Genomic DNA, 18438 nt, shown 5'->3' on the forward strand with positions numbered 1-18438 from the left:
ATTCATGACTGAAACTAGGTGGACAAGTAAGGTATAGACTGAGGTTTATTTGTACCAGTTATTTTTTTTAAGAATCATCCTAAAGTAAATTTGTATGACTCTGCATGGCATTTTTTTTTTTTTTTTTTTTGACTAAATTGACTCTCTTGTTGTCATTGATTTCTCTTTCTTTTTAAATTGGATACTCATAAGACGACTCATATAAAGATTGCTAATGTTCATAAGTGAAAGCCGTGCTTTTGAATTGATAGGATTCGAACTTGGCACACTCAAGTCTCTAAACTGAGCTGTTATTCTCTTTATCACTATCAATTCTCTCTTTATCACTATCAATTCGTCTTGGTCTTTTTTTTTATGTATGCAATCGTTGTAAATTACAGTTAGTTTCTGAATGATAATTTTCAAAATTCCTAGTCAGGTTTTCGTCTGTTCATTTTTTCTGAATGAGTTGTTATAAATGAATATGAAGTTGCTGACGTTTCTTTGGAGTCAATAAACCATTAGTGTTGTTTGGTGCAACAAGAATTTTCTTATAAGTGAAAAAAATATCACAAATGAAATTTGGAAGAAATTCAAATGTTTCAGATAAAAACACGAGTAGAAAACAACAGTAAACATAATAAAGCAGGAATTGAATGAATTATAATAAATAAAAAAAATGTCTTAATTGCCTCCTCATATATATATATATATATATATATATATATATATATATATATATATATATATATATATTTAATGATACCAGTGTCTGAAAAACGGTTTTCATAACATTAGATTATTATCAAGGACATTTTTCTCCTTCCTTTTGGCAGGTTACCCAGTGACATTTGGTAAGTATTAGTTAGAACAAAACTCTTCCGCAGCACAGAATAAAGGCCGTGACATATATACTTATGCGATATACAGTTCAAAACACTTCTAAAAGAACTGGACTGTTGCAGACTCGTACACGAATACCAAAGACTGTACAGCATTAGATTAACCATCATTTGACTTATCAAACAAACCTGGGAGATAAAGCCTTTATTTATGAATAGAGCGATTTATTATATAAGTGGATAGTCAACACCAATAATCAGATTTGCAAAGGTAAGTACATGTCTTATATCTTAGAGTGGATACATTTGCATATATATATATATATATATATATATATATATATATAACTGATTACTGTCTCGACTTGGCAAACAAGTTTCCGGGTCTCCAAGAGTAATGTGTGTGTGTGTATGTATATATATATATATATATATATATATATATATATAGAGAGAGAGAGAGAGAGATTCTTTTTGTTTGTCTATCCACTCTTTGTGCATTCTACATTTGATGCAAACCTAAATAGCATAAATCATTTTAAGGATTGTTTTTATATAAAAAGTTAACTTTATTTGCATCTTGTCGTGGCATCAATAAATTTTTCAATGTAAATGCTGAGCTTTTCAATTTAAACGTTGGACCATTTAATGATTCTCAGATGAAAGTGCTATCCATTAAACTGTTTATGCATAAACATGAAAAAGGTGAAGACTTGACATCACTGCAGTAATTAACATTAAGTAAATATCTGTAAGTTTTACATAACTATTATAATATTCGCCTGCTTCATAAAGCAGTTACTTTACCTCAGTTACCCTCAACTGAGATGTCTGTACATCTCTATATATCCAACCAGATCTTGAACAGGTCCATACCATCGCAAATGGTTGCAATGTAGAGCTGACCCCAGTTTGCGCATCTTCAGTCTCAATATCTGAGAGCCAAAACTGTCATCCAGAGTCAAATTACAAATGCATTGAACCATATCTTTGTCATTATTCTGTATCCTCAGAAAGACCGAATTAGTGGGAGGCAAACGCTTCACATATCTACTGATTGCATTATTTTTTAAGGTTTCATCTCATTGGCAGATCTGTTGATCTGATATAATATCTGTATACGACATTTATTTAATTGAACAGCGTATTGAGTTATCTCTAACACTTGTTTTTTAATTGACTGGTAGCATCTTGATCCCCCAAATTAGCTCAGTTTTCTGCATCACATCGCTTTTTTTTTTCTTTTTTTTTTTTTTTTAGTTAAAAGATATTTTCATTTTATCTGAAAAAATTATATTTGGTTAAACGTCCATTTTATATGCTGGAACAGCTTTAAGAAATTGACTTTCCAACTGACCTATTTCTGGCCAGGTACTCATTTATTCCTCTTTTCCTATCTCTTCCTCCCATGTTTTACTTGGCCTTCCCCTATGAATTGACCCTGCTATTTCGACTCTTTAACATCTACTGACCCAGGAACTCTCATCCACTCTTTCAATGTGACCATACCACCATAGTCTACTCTTCTGCATGCATCTCCCTATACTGTCCAGATTTAATCTTCCTCTCAGGTCATCAAAACTAAGCCTGTCTTTAAAACTCATATTACACATTATGTCTCATGTGCTCCAGATCTTTGTGTACTCCTACTTCTTTCTCAAACCTTTTCTGTTAGTAATTTTATTCTTATTTTTTAATTGTCTAAGTAACATAATAGAGAGATTGAGAGAGAAAGAGAAAAGTGTGGTGGTAGATAGATAGGATTGAGAGAGAGAGAGAGAGAGAGACAGATAGACAGACAGACAGACAGATGAAAAAGGAGGAGGTGACAATTGTTTTACACATTATTCATAAAAAAAAAAAAAATGTTATCTGCGTTTTTTCCCCCCCGGTAAATCACTTTTGATGTTTGTTTGAATCGAATGCCAATTTTTTTTTTTTTTTTAATATGTAGTCAAAATTAATAATTTACGTGGAGATTGTCATGGAAAAAATTGCATAATGATTTTCGTTTTTTTTTTTACCGGGTAAGAAACCTGCAATAACCCTTATCCCTGAGTGGCTTCCGGGCCTTGATAAGTGGTGATCACTGTGTAAAAAAAAAAAAAAAAAAAATGAGATAAGTACTACTGCTCCCAGCTCTACATTACCATTTTTCATAATGTTGTGCAATTTTCAGTTTTTCCTTTCCCTTCTTTATTTATGTCAATTATTTATCTGTATCATGTTCTTACTGTATTTTTTTTTACACTGCTGTTATTATTACTACCATTTTAATCCTTTTCTTTCTTCTATATTTATATCATTTATCTATTTATGCTTCTACTACTACTACTACTACTACTACTACTACTTTTTACCACATTCCCATCTCATTCAGTCTACATCCACCATCTTAAACAAGCGAACAAGACTATTAGAGTTTTAGTATTGTATATAAACTAGCAGGGCTATCTGGTATTACCTGGGGTGAAAATGTAACATAATTTCTATCCTTTTTCTACCCCCGGCTCCTATCTTTCTTCTTCACCCAGTACATTTCTCTCTCTGGACATACACACGATTCAACTCAATAAGGGAAATAGCTCTGCATAAAAATGTCAGAACTACTTCTCTTTAATTAGTAGCTGGAAAACAGACTAAACGATAACATTAAAAGATGTGTGTACTTCATGATAACATTAAATTATATAGATGACTATTTGACCAAGAAATAATGAATTTTCTTTTTTTTTTATTTTAGATATTATACATCCAGAGTTACGCTGATTAATAAAAAAAAAAAATACCAACTTTGTGGGTGTTTGTGGTGTATTTTTCAAGTTTTAGCTGGACATATATTTGCTCTCTATATAATACATAAAGATTTGGATAGAGTAAAAAAAATAGAAGATGAATTGTTATAAAGTCTAAGTGCTACCAGTAAAAGGAGATCCTTGCCAGATTACACACAAAATATCATATAGCATATTGTTCCTATTGTAAATTAGTCTTGATTAAAGTCTGGACGCACAAAACTAAATTGTCAAATTACTTTTGGCACATGTCATACGGCAATGAGCCAATTATATGTTATTCAGCCATTGTGAAATTACACATTTCTCTTGCAATGAACAATTTGGCAAAAATAATAACCATAAACAGTATATTATTATTCTTATTAAATCAATAGTATTTCCTTCCCATATCTTTGTATTTATAAAGTTGGGCAATCTATTGCACTAACAGTGTGATTAAAAAGCTTGATTTATATTTGCATAAATAATCGGTTTCTAATATATATTTTACTTTTGTCCATCCCAAACAAGGCATATTGGTACTTGCATGCAAGAGGATACTATTTGAGATCATGTCTGCAGGAGACTATGTGAGGAGATGAGAAAGAGGTCTGTTCACATTACATTTAAACTTCTACCTGTTAGTACAGTCAGGGAAATAGGAAAAAAGGAGGGAATTTCAAAGTCTAGCAGTCCAAGGGGAAAAAAATTATTAGAGTAGAAGTCTTTCCAGCATCTTGGAACAGCTACAATTATGGGTGGGAATTACTGCTAGACGTATATGTCGGATGTATGTACATCGAGGGAGTACAAGTATAATGAATTCATCGGAACACATTCCATTAAAGTATTTGTAAAACAGGCACAGGGATGTGGTGATGGGACAGGAAATGGAGCCTGCTTGATAGTGCGGAATCTATTAGTTTGGAGATTTTTTTTTTTAGGATTCTGGGAGAGTTTTTAGTTTAGGCCTCTTGATTCCTTGGGGAACATAGGGCTGCAACGACACGCCTCCAACAGACCCGGTTCTGGATGGTCTTCTTTAGTTCAGCCCATGTCATTCTGGCAGCCATAGTCTCAGCCTCAATGCTTTTTTATTTTATTTTCCATGTCTGCCAATTTTAGCAAACAATTTTACGCTTGCCTTGCGGGTTCCATTCAAGGGCCTGCCTGGTGATGTTTGATGCAGGCTTCCGCAAAGTGTGGCCAATCAAGTTCCATTTTCGTTTTTTGATCTCTATCTCCATTGGGGTTTGGTTGGTTTTGTCCCACAGTTGTTCATTGGAGATAGTTTCTGACCATCTGATGTTTGGGATGTTTCTGTGACATGTGTTGATGAATGTCTAATGCACCAGCTCAGATGTGGCAACAATACTCCATGCATGAGCAAACAGTGGCTTTTTGGATGTGCAGGATACTCTTAAGTCTGAAGAATTTTCTAACGTCATAGAGAAAATCTGCTTTTTTTTTTGCAACAACCTTGGCAATGTCCTCAATGCACTTGTTTCATGATCCCTATATTAATCATATGTAAGTAATTTATATATTGCTTTGTGAAAAGAAAACCTCATTAATAAATTATTAATTTTTCTTATTTTGTAATTTAAGGATGATTTTTATTTTACTATAATACATATTTTTATTTATAAAAAAAAAAACACTTGTTTTATATTTTGGATAAAGGATTAGAATTATAGGTGAAAAAAGTCTTTGTTTTTTTTTTTTGTTTTTTTTTTTGTTTTTTTTTTTTATATCAATTTACTTCCAGTAGTTGCGATTTTTGATTTCCACAATTTCCCCTGCCAATGCCAGAACATGGATTCTGCTAGTTGTTGAATATTGGATGTTTGTCCATCAGAACAACACTGACCATCTGATCATCTTGGAAGGATGATGGATGACTCACGCTAAATTGTGAAGCAAGGGTTGTGTAATCCCTAACAACTCATCACATGAGTTAACAATGTTTGATTCCAGTGGTTAGGAGAAATCCAAGATGACTAAAAGCAATGCAGAGATAAGCAGAGAACACAGACAGAAAATCGGTATTTCGAAATGACCACCCATTTTACTATTGACCAGGCCTAAGGATACTTAACTTCAGTGATGTAACAGGAACCAGTGTGTTAAAATAATTATGCCGTATTTGTTTCATATTAAAACTCAATCAAAAGTACATTTCTTGCATATAGATATATCTATATGGCATAGTTTAAGCATTGGTTGAAGCAAAAAACAAAAAAAACAAAAACAATTAAACATATTTCTTCAAATCTGGCTTTGTTCGGATGAAAGGACATTATGCTAAATCAATAATTGTTAAGTATATATAATTTAGCAATGCTAGCTATATAAAAAGTAAATCATTGACTTTGTAAGATTTTACAAAAAAAAAGGGGGGGGCGGGAGATTCTGGTTTTCAAAAACGGTATGTCATTGAAAAATTTCCTACTCGCAGAAAACATTACCGTTGGACTGCTTCCTTGCAGACTACAACATGGTCGTTTTCAATTCCAATGTCACCAAATACTTATTAAGCCATCTTCTTAAGTAACCTAATTTTAGGCTATTATTTAGGTTTATTTTTGCAAATTGTTCATTACTTTTTTTTTAATTATGCCTTTTTTGTTCCAAAATATAATTTTTCGATTTCAATAAAAGGGAAGTAACTCTGTATAGATAAATAAAGTTATAGTCTTGTCTTTTAAGATGGTCATCAATTGAAAATAATTCCTACTCGGACAAAGTATTTTCTAAAAGGAACTAAATCGAAGTACATTTTATTTTTCTCAACAAAACACTGCAGCTAGAAAAATCAGAATCAGATATTGATTTTGCAGGAATAAAACTATCAATGACAATGGAGATGATAAAGAGACTGACTTTATATATTAGATTAGCTGTACCTACCCAGTGCTGGAATACAGTAAAATTATTTTAGAATAATAAAATTTTAGTTGTAAGAAGACATTTTTTATACATTATTTAATAAAAATAAGAGTTATTTCCCTTGATGATTTTGATTTTTTTTTTTTGTCATAATTGAAAAATGTATCCATTTTACTAGTTTACTGGGCAGGACTACATAATATTTTTTAAGGAGTACATCATTATTATTCCAATAACATGATATCTATATATCCATAAAAGTGAAATTGTCTGTGTGTGTATATTTCCCTATCAAACTACTCTGTCAATTTTCAGTCTACAGAGTCGAGATTTGACATAAAGGGTATTGAGATTTGGAAAAACCTTTTAATAGATTTTCAGTCAGAAATTTGGCTGTCAAAGGGTCAAAGTTAAACCATTTGACTTTTGAAAACTCTATCAAACTTCTCTGCCAATTTTGGATCTAAACACTTGAAAATTTAGATGTCAGCTCCTTGGACATGGATCAAACTTTTTAATTTGATTTGAGCCCAAAACAATAAATGTTAAGGGGTCAAAATTGGGGTCAAAGGTTAAAAAAATTTTACTCCTCAGCCAATTTTTGGCCCAAACATTTGAAATTTTACATAAAGTGTATTCAGGCATAGGGCAAGCTTTTAAATCGGTTTTTAGCTAACAAGGCGTTAAAGTTCAAAAGATTTTACCTTTGCGATCTCTAGGAAACTATTCATCAAATTTTTGGTCTAAATATTTGAAATTTTACATAAAGGGTATTCATACATGCAGTAAGCTTTTTAATCAGTTTTGGGGCAAAAATTTGGCCGCCAAGAGGTCAAAGTTTATAGAGTTGACCTTTGCAGACTCTACCAAACTCGTCCGCCAATTTTAGGTCTAAACACTTGAAATTTTAGATGTAAGTTACCTGGACATGAGTCAAACCTTTTAATATATATATATGTACATATGCACATAAAGTTATGAACAGTACATAGGGTCCGAGCCAAGCAGGGCTGAACTGCTAGTAACAATAAAAAATGTAAAAGTGGCTAGACAAAATCAAAGTTTGATACACTTTATATGTTACAGATCAAATCTTTTGACTAACTACTGTTTAGATTCAACTCTTAAAATTTTACAAGATAACTTTAGCTTAGATTTTTTCAAAGATTCTTCTGCCAAAAACCATCTTAATCTTCTGGCAAAAGGCAACAGCAGTGAATCGAATAAAAAATAATAATAATAAAAACTAGAAAATAAATTAACAAAATAATCATGACAGCATAAAACATGAGTTTATAGATAAGGAGGTTGACTGTGTTACATTTCTGGGATTGTTGTATTGGTCACCACAGGAAAAAGGAAAACACTTTTATACTCGTGTTGTTGGTGGTGATGAACCCCACCCCCTGTCCACGAAGGAGATTTGGTAAAAAAAAAAAAATGTGTCAAGTATTTCCATGCTTTTATTCAATAACTTGCTTTAGATTTTCATATTTCTCATAAAGCAAAAAGGAAGAGGGCTAAAAGGAATAAAGAAGATAAAGCAAGTATTTACCTCCTTCCTTCTGTGAGAAGAAATGGCACAACGGGGTTGGGGTTGCAGGCCAGTGCACTTTGATGCTACAAAAATGCTTGAATAGCCCTGTCAGTATTCCTCGGTATGGGTGCCTCTGGCGATTAACAATACATCAACCCTCTTGTCAACGAGAGAAGATAAAGCCTGGAAGGATGGACAATCCAGAACAGATACTTTAGCTTGACAGAGTAAAGCTGGAAGGAATCACGATGGTCTACTTTCCGTTAAATTGATCATCAAAGACATATATCCTGGACTGATATGAGTAAAACTTACTCAGCATAAACCAGGTGAGGAAGCCAGACATGATAAAGTATGACTTATTTCCTTTCATAAAACTTTCACACGTTTTCTTTTTTCTTCTTTAAGGATAGAGTAAGCATCAAATAGTCTGCGGTTTTTATTTCGTCATACACCATCATCTCTGTGATAGGATTCTGGTATGAAGTGCTTGCTTACAGTACCAGATATTCCCAAATGGTTACTCATCTAACTACTGACTGGACTCAACACAGCATTTCTGGATATTAAATAAAATTAGTACTCTTCATATGAGATTTTTTTTGGTTACATTCAAGATAGTCTGCTCTTTTTGATTTCCGGTTTCTGCTGTCCACTTGGCTGAATAATTAGACATGGTTCAGTGGACAAGAAAGCCATTCTTAACATGAGGGAAAAGGATGGGGTTTTCAAGTTATCTGAGAGGAAGGTAATCATTAGTCAAAAGGGACTATATCTTGCTTGTCATTGTCGTCCCCTCTATGAAGCAGAAATGAGAAGTCAAAAAGAACAGACAGATTCGACTATAACCAATGTTTTTGTAAGTAGTCCTTATAACAAATTTACATTTTTATAAATAGTATAAATGAATGTTTTAACGATCCTATAAAGTCAAGTAAATCTTTGAAAGAAATTTTGTTCAAATATAATATCGTATTTAAAAATGCGTTCCTAAAGTTAGGTGCAAATTAAAAGTGAATCGTTTTCTTACTGTTAAATATTTATTATCAAAGAATATTGTATTTCCAAAAGGTTTTTGGTAATAAATCAAAGAAAAAAAAAAAAATGTATTAAGTATGGCAGCACCAAGATGTTATATTTGACTTGTTCATGTTTTGTTAATTTTATATCCTATGCTTCATGTACCTCAATATTTTGTGCTACCATAGTTTAATTGCAGACATAAAAATGACATCACCTGTAATTGATTTTTGGCAATAAAACAAGAACTTGTCTTCTACCTCAATTGAAAAGAAGTTTCCCTCATTTATCCATGCGTCTAGAATCAGATTGAATTTCTATGAACCGAGTTTTCTTCTGAGAACTTTGTGGCATGCATCACTACAGGACTGCTTCCATGCAACTACAACATAGTTATGTTCAAACCCAATGTAAAAATTACTTGTCATAAACTGTCCCCATAAGTAATCAAAAGTTTTCCCACATCATTTTCAATTCTCTTATAATATCATCATTCAACTGACAATCCATCTTGTTTACCCCATGCATGAGTTGCGACTCATCTATATATATAAAAGCGAAAATGTATGTATGTATGTATGTATGTATGTATGTATGTATGTGTGTATGTTTGTGTGTCTACTAAAAACTTTCGACAAACAGAACAAAAATTCACAAATTTGATCTCATATGAAAGCCCCATCCTTCGCCTGACAAATATCGAAATATTGGCCAAAAACGTTAATTTTTTCACCCTGAAATAATCACTTTTCTACAGGGGGGGGGGTCAGCAAAAACCATCCTCTCATGACGAATTCACTTCTACGCATGTGTCATACGACGTCGTAACCTGATTTAGTTTAAAGATTTAAAAAAAATGCCCTAATTTCATGTACGTCGTCTTAGGTCAGTTGATTAGAGCGCTGGATCATTATCTAAACGTTTTGGGTTCGAATCGTGGTGTGAGATGTCTTTTAAAATTTAATATTGAAGCAGGGTTATTTAAGCCATTTTCCACGTAACGTTCGTTTTTCTGTTTTTTTTTACTTCGCTTATTTTTAGGTTTTCATTAACACCCCCCACCCCCACCGACCACACACACCCAAAAACACCCGGGCAACGCCGGGTACCCACCGATTTTGTAAATTTTAATATTGAAACAGGCTTATTGAAGCCATTTTTCACATGTTTTTTTTTGGGGGGGGGTATTCAGATTTTTTAAAGAAATTTTAACGTTCGTTTTTCTGGTTTCTTTTTTGTTTTTGTTTTTGTTTTTCCGATTTTTACATTTAACATCATTCGTTTGCCTTACGTTAGTTTTTTTTTTATGTTTTTTTTTCGATTTTTTTAAGTTTTAACTTTTTTTTATATATAATATTTAATTTTTATTTAATTTTTATTTAATTTTTATTTAATTTTTTTAAATATTTACTTCGCTTATTCTTATGTCTTTATGAACAAAAGATCAAATTTGATTATTTTTTTTTACAACTAGCCTAGGTGGCCGGCGTTTGAAGTGTGTGTTGAGCCAAAAAAAAAGTGGTAGTAGGCAGGCCAGCTCAAACCTGTACCACAAAGGAGGAAAAGAACATGAAAAAAAAAATGTGACGTCTTTATCGTTGTATCCATCGCCAAACTGAAAATGGTGAAGGTTTAAATTAAGGCTAGTCAATCGAAAGGAGGGGATGACTTTTGAAAATATCAGTGAAAAAAGCGACCTCTCCTTGTAGAAAAGTGCCCAGTTGAGGGATAAGGAATTAATGTTTTTAGCCAACTTTTTGATATTTGCCGTCCGAAGGGTCGAGCTTTAAAACGATACCGATCTTGTGACAATTCGTTGCCTTTGTCAAAAGTTTTAGGCAGACATACAAACATACATACATTTAAGCAGATAGGTGAGATTTATATCATAAAAGAAATAAATGCTGATGGATTTAATTTTATAATCAAATGTAGTTAATAGGATATTCAAAATTTCACTTTTTTATAGGCTATTCCACTTTTCATTTCAATAAATAATCGATTAAATAAAATAATATGGCACAAGAGTTAGTAATTCGTACATAAAGAAGTATCCTTGTTTTATTTTTTTGTAAAATATATCTTTTGTCATTTTCAAGTTAAAAAACAAAAAATAAAAACAGCAACAACATTTTTAAGCATGGCACATTATTATCTTTGGTTTAAGAACACAAACCATAATACTCGACTTTGAAATATAAACTTTAATTGGAATCAGAAAATACTTTGGAACTGGCAATTTAAAGCCTTTGAATTTCGCATAGGCATGGTAAATATTGCTATGTCGGACATGTTTATTGTTATCTTTTTTTTTTTTTTTTTACATAGGCATCACCACTTACCAAGGCCAAGAGGCCACTCGAGGATAAGGGTTAAAGAATGTACAGTAGAAATTGGATAATATAGTAATTGTTAGTAATGGAAATTCGGTAAATTTGTTAACAAGTGGAACTGCACATCAAGAACTTGTTTATGTTAGACTTGAAGACAACCATATTGTAGTTAGCTGGAAAGCAGGAAAACGGAAGACAATTCCACAGGCGTGCAGTTCTAAGAAAGAAGCTTTGTTCATGGAATCTACATTTAGGTTTAGGCACAGATAAAGAGTGGGGGGAATTATTGATAGTGTTTTCAGCTAGACGAGTGTTTCTTATGAAAGTTTGGTGAGGGGGGACCATAGACTGAAGCTCAGTCGAACACTTTCCATGAAAATAACGATACAGCAGAGACAAACTCGCAACATCTCTTCTGTGAGATAGAGGTTGCAGGGAAGAGAAAAGGACATCTTCTATGAGGCTACGAAGTCTATTTTGAACTCTATCAAGGTAGGACGAGTCCTTTCTAGCAGCTCCTGCCCAGATGTGGCAACAGTATTCCATTCTTGGACGTACCTGGCTCTTATATAGATAGAGAATTGCATCAGCAGTGAGATATCTACGGGATCGATAGAAAGATGCCACCATTTTTCTCTGTGTTAATGAGACTATAATCTTATATGCATATGTGTTTCTTACCTAGACGTAACTTTGATAAATACAAATAGAATTATTTTTTTTATTGATTAGTAATTGAGTATTTATTGAAATAAAAAAATGTCTTATGCATATGGTTTAAATTTCATAAATATACATATCAAAAATTTTAAAGAGGTTCTGTCCGTTTAGATGAGGCACACACAGATTCAGCACATTAAAGAGTATGTAGATTCAGGATCACTTCCATCATCTGCGGAAAATTTTATATCTAGGATTTAAATTTCATCAAAATAGAATGTATTTTAAGTTTTAAAGAAGGTTCTTTAGTAGTGCACTTAGAGATTTGAGACCTTTTCCATTGTCTTCCTCCTAAAAATTTATGTATAAATATACTTTTGCTGTTTCTGTAGATCATCTAACCTATTTTTCCATAGGGAACACATACAGAAATTGAATTTTATATAATTGAAGATGACAACAAAAAAAAAAACTTGCTAAAATATTCTGTAGTTCTTTGAGGTATGGTTTAGGAAATTTCCATTTTGATTCTTCTAATTGACCATAAATTGTAGTTAACTGAACATGTCACCCATTTCTTACTTAAGCTATCTATGTATTTCTCTAACTGCGTATTGATTCAACCACTCTGTTGCATTTAGAAAAAGTGACTTTTTTTTTTTCCGCTAATTTACATAGTGTGTTCCTGCAAACCATAAACACATATGTAAATTAGATAGAAAAATAATAGGAATCTTTATTTCTATGTTATCTATAAGGATAATGTAGAAGTAAAGACTTCTTTTTTAGTAATACAACAGAATTTTTTAACAGATGTATCACAGTTTATAAATTTTCGAATGAAATCAGTGGTGACCAAGAAATAATTGTGGTTGTGACCCAACGAGTTATAGGTGTGTCTAGTATTAGAAATTTATTTCAGTTTACGTGACTGATTGGTATATCATATGACATTTGAACTCACTTTTTCACATGCTTTTTTTTATGGTGTAAAGAAAACTAATGAGAGTAGAAGATAAAAAGAGCCATTGTTATTTGTGGTTTTGAAACAAAATGACCTTGTCAGAAATGAAAACGCAAAGGAAATACCAAAGTCAAGAGCGTTTTGTGATCAGAAACTAAAAATAAACTGCATTGATACAAAAAATTGAAAAAAAAAAAAAGAGAGAAAACGACATAATTCAATCTTTAATTATTTTAAATTGAACAATTACTAGTGGGACTCCATGGAAATTTAGCGTCTACCTATTTCCAATATTATGTAGTGTAAAACATTTTAGTGAAAATTCCATTTTATACTAAAAATACAAATAAAATATTCATATTTTTTTTTTTTTTTTTACATATTTTAATCCTTAAAAATTTTGTGAACTATTTTCGTTCAAATTTTTATAATGAAAATATTTATAATTAAATTTTTATAATTAAATTAATTTGAAAAGAAAAAAGGTTGTCTGATTCTTGTTTACATATGCAAAGACATTGTACTACTACTACTACTACTACTACTACTACTACTACTACTACTGTATCGAGTTTAGATGAATTAAATCCCTTTTATTGCCAGCCTGAAGATGTTCCCTTGAATAATGTTGATGGAGAAGTCAGGTCAATTCACCATGGTTACAAGTATGGCATGTCATTAATAGATAAAAACAGTTTTGATCACTTACTGTCTTGTATTGAGAATGCTACATGTTCAATTTTTACTGACGAGGGCACAAAAGTATTAATTTTAAGATTTAAATATTATTTTTTGGTAAGGGATATATAGTTAATCTCTTTGGACTGTTGACTTCACAAACATTACATATTTTTTTAATATGGTTAAATGGAGTGGGGAAAAGAAATTAGCAATTGACTGGGATCATTTGTTTTCTCAACGTTATCCAAGATCAAAAATTGTAAAAATAGACTATTACTTTTGATAAATGATATATATTAAATCTCTTTGGACTGTTGTCTTTATCAATATTATTTATCTTTATATTATTGTGAAATGGGATGTAGTGACAAGAAATTGAGAATTGATCAGGACCATTTGTTATATTTGGCATTGTTTCAGAGATGAATAATTTTCAGATTAGTGTTACTTTTGTATTCTATATTAATGATTTGATATTTGGAAAGGGAAACACATCCATTTATCATTCCCTCCGTTGATGCCAACTGGTTCAAGGATCAACTAGTTTGTAAAATATTCAGACAACTGCAAAAAATGACCTGGGTTGGATTTACATGCTTCCCATTTCAGAAAGATGTTGTACAAGGCCGGAAGGTGAAGAAAATCAGGATAACTGGTTAGGTACAATATAGTCATCAATGTATTTGTCAGCATTCCCTGGTAGGTGCGCCTCAGGTGATTCACAATAAACCTACTCTTAAAGGAGGAGATAATCCTCAGGAGGATGTATCTCCTTGAACCGAGACGGATCATACATCATTCTGAGAAAATGTCCGGTGGTTCAGGTTGCCAGTATGATACCCTGATTAGTATAAAAATTCCTGGCCAGAACCATTGACATTGGTTGGGACTATAATGTTTGCTACACGCATGTTAGCAGTGTTCACCACCTTAACTCTACCAGTCTAACATTACAAAGATAGCATCTTCATCGATTACAGGGAACGCATTTCTGTGGACTAATTAGATCAGTAATTAATTTCACATTCAATTTTGAGGAAATATAAATATCATAGTAAAATGTAATTAAAAAGAAAGATTAAAAATCTATGAAGCTTTCCTAATAAAACAGGAATTGTTCATTATCAACGACATAGCATTGAATGTGGCTATATTAAAGTGGCTGTGTTCAATAACTAATTTTGTCAAAAAAATAAATTACAGAGCCTATAATTAATATTAATTATTGCTAATATTAACAATATAACTAACATAATTTCCTGAAACTGTTTAATAAAGTAGCCAAAAGCAATAATGCAAATGGAGATGAAGACTCTGAAACAGAACCATCATATTCTGTTTTACATACTGGCATGTATTAGATGTCTTTTATAAACTAACTTACAAAGTAACCTTTTTCTGGCCAGGTTTTGCTTTATCCTTGAAATCTATTTTTATCATTTCCTTCTTTGTTTTCCTTGGCCTTTCTCTGTGAACTGAACCTGCTACCTTAACTGTTCTATATCTACTAACCGATGAACACTAATCCATTCTTTCAATGTGGCGAAACCATAAAGTTGACTCTTTTGTACACATCTCTCTATAATTTTACAATTCAATCTTCCTTTGAGGTGGTTAGAACTAAGACTATTTTTAAGACTTGCATTACACATCCATCTTATCATTTCTCTTCATGCAACACATGTCCTCAACCCTAACTGGTCAGGTTTCATTTCCATACACCATCACACTACATACATATGCCTGATAGATTTCTATTAGAAAGTATTCAATCAGTAAGAAAAAAAAAATCCGGAATTAGATTATGAGATTTCTGATAGTTTCAGTTCCCTTGGTTTCATGTAATGTTCTTTGTCCAATTGTTGTTCTATTTCTATTTCAACTCGCCTAATGTTGATCGGTGATTGATTACGCTGAAGAATTAAAAAAAAATATTTTAGTCTTGTACACTGTGTAGTGTCATTCCTTATTTTAATTCTGTTTAGTCTTTTTTCCAAGTTAGTCAAAACTTTCCCTAGTGCTCTCATAACTTCTGATATCACAATAATTTCCTTCATGTACCATATTTCTTTTAGCTCTTTGGCATGTTTCATGTATTTGTTTAATTTTCCTATCTCTATGATCTTCAGCATTTGATTTTAAAAAAAATTATTTTTTTACATAGGAGTCACCACTTATCAAGGCCCGGAGGCCACTCGAGGATAAGGTTACTAAGTGTACAGTAGTCAATCGGACAATATCATAGTAATCGTTAGTAGCGGAAATTTGGTAAATTGGATTACTTAAGGAGACGATTCATCAAGAATTTGTTTACATTGGACTTGAAGATGCTCATATTGTAGTCAGCTGAAAAAAACAGGGAAATGGAAGAGTTCCAAATGCGTGCAGTTCTAAGAAAGAAGCTTTGGTCATGGAATCTATGTTTAGGTTTAGGCACAGATAAAGAGTGGGGGAAATTATTGATAGTGGTTTCAGCTAGTCTACTGTTTTTTATGAAAGTCAGGCAAGGGGAGACCATAGATCGGAGCTCAGACGAGCACTGATCATGAAAATAACAATAAAGCAGAGACAGGCTCGCAGTGTCTCTTCTGTGAGAAAGAGGTTGCAGAAAAGGGAAAAGAGCATCCCCCACTAGGCTACAAAGTTTATTCTGAACTCTGTCAAGGCAGGATAAGCTGCTTCTAGCAGCTCCTACCCAGATGCGGCAACAGTACTCCATCCTTGGACGTACTTGGCTCTTATAGAGGTAGAGAATAGCATTGGCAGTGAGACATCTACTGGAGTGGTAGAATGACCCCACTATTTTTCCAGCAACCTTGGCAACGGATTTGACGTACATGCTCCATTTCAGATTGGGAGTAAAGATCAGACCTAGAAGCTTGTCAAAACATGGAGCCTCCCCAAGATGAAAGCCATTCATTTTAATTGATGCCAGACAGGGATCAGAGCATTGATGATGGAAAGATTGAAGTTTGGTTTTAGATGCATTAAAATGAACTAGCTCCCTCTTTCCCCATTGCACCACCTGCTCAAGATCAGAGGAGAGAGGATCAGAAAACTTTGAAGTGTTGCCATAGATGGTAGTGTTGCTGAAAAGACGAAATCTACAATTTAGTTCATTTTTCCCCTTTCTTGTTGACTATTATACCGTCTGGTTTGTTTGTTTGGATACAGTTGTCTATTTGTATTTCAATATCCAAGAGGATTTTATAATTTTCTTTTTCCTAGTTTATGTGTGTACTATTTGTCTGCATGCTGAAAGTGCAGAAGTTTGCATAATTCTCGGTGGATTCCCATCCCCATGCATTCAGGTCTGTTTTTGTGTTTTTCCTGAGCTAAATTGTTGCATTCGTTCATCATCTGATTTACTGTTCTGTCTCTGTCTACAAAGTTTATATTTACTGTTTTCATTATTTTTTTTGTATATCTTGGCTTTTATAAAATTCATTTGGATTGCGTTGTTTCATAGCATTTTCCTTTTTCTATTCAAATGTTATTTTTTATAGTCATGTTCATATATTTTCGTGCATCCTTTTTTGGTCAGTCTTAGAAATCGTCCATGTAGCTGCTTCCTTTCCTATTTTGTTTCCTGTATTATTATTTTTTTTTTATAGTGCATTTTGTAGCAATCATCTATCTGTAATTTGGGTTATGTATTTATTTTTTAGTCTTATCATATCATCCTTGCAGTCTTTTATACTTATCAGTCCTCTTCCTACTACTCTCCTTTTTTTTTTTTTTTTTTAACATAGAATCGATAAATTATCATGTGATGTGATAGCCATATTTTTGTTTTTTCTGTAAACTTTTATTCATTCCAAATAAGGTATATTGCCACTGAGACGTAAAGGACTACTATGATTAGGGACCAGATTTATAATGGGCATCCTAAGTAGGGAATTGTGTAGCAAGAAGTTTGTTCACATTACATTTAAATTTCTGCATGTTAGTACATTCGAGAAAATGAATCAGGGAGGGGAGTAAAGCAGTCCGAGGAAAGAAGCTATAAAGGTAGAACGTTTCCCTGCATTTGGACCCTTTCTTCAGTGAAAGGGTGGTATTTTACTGATAGTTGGATTTGTTGGAGGTATTTACATTGAGGCAGTATAAGTACATGAAGTTAATCAGAGCCCATGCTGTGGAAGGACTTATCAAACAAGCACAGATACAATATGGTGGCGATGAAACAAGAGCTGCAAACATTAAGTTTAAAACTCTTTCTTGGATCCTGTCCAAGATGTAAAACTAGTGGCAGTGTTCTTAGATAACTTTTGTATCAGAATATCTTCGGTAAGTATCAATAATTGAAAAAATCTGATGAAAGAAGGAAAGCGATTTTGACCAAAGTTAACACCTTACACAGCCTAACATTACAAGTGTATTTGAAAAGTTTTATTATCACACAAGCTGATAGGCTCGGCATATAAAATCAACAGTAGGTTCTTTGATATGACGGGGCACGTTCAAAGCGAACGTTTCTGTTAAAGCACAACTAAACTATGATACTTGACTTTTGTATTTTAAACCTTAATTCAAGCCATTATATATAAAAATAAGTTTATAAAATCAACAATAGATTCTCTACAGTGCAATGTAGACTATAATGTATTGTAAACTAAATCACTGCGAGGAGACGTGTGAAGCTTCCTTCTGGTGCACTGTGATGGGTTCCCAACTAGAGCATGCAATTAATCATTTGAGTGAAAAATGGTTAATTTCACCGATTTCAATGACAATGAAAATATGGGAGTGTGAA

General features: G+C 32.6%; 1 protein-coding gene across 9 annotated transcripts in view; it reads left to right on the forward strand.

The window, feature by feature from the left end:
- LOC145277657 (uncharacterized) overlaps positions 1–18438 on the forward strand; it is a 301800-nt gene that overhangs the window by 48380 nt on the left and 234982 nt on the right. For 2 of the 9 annotated variants that reach the window (XM_080129279.1, XM_080129287.1), the window contains exon 1: positions 7971–8353. The exons of 5 other annotated variants lie outside the window; for them this stretch is intronic. The gene's annotated coding sequence lies outside the window, so the exon portion shown is untranslated. Of the gene's footprint in view, positions 1–917; positions 1093–7970; positions 8354–18438 lie in introns of those variants that run through there. 2 more of the 9 variants (XM_080129281.1, XM_080129284.1) reach the window with 2 other exon arrangements.

The sequence above is a fragment of the Euprymna scolopes genome, chromosome 6 (assembly GCF_053919585.1).
Source record: "Euprymna scolopes isolate OS-2025 chromosome 6, ASM5391958v1, whole genome shotgun sequence".
Taxonomy (NCBI): domain Eukaryota; kingdom Metazoa; phylum Mollusca; class Cephalopoda; order Sepiida; family Sepiolidae; genus Euprymna; species Euprymna scolopes.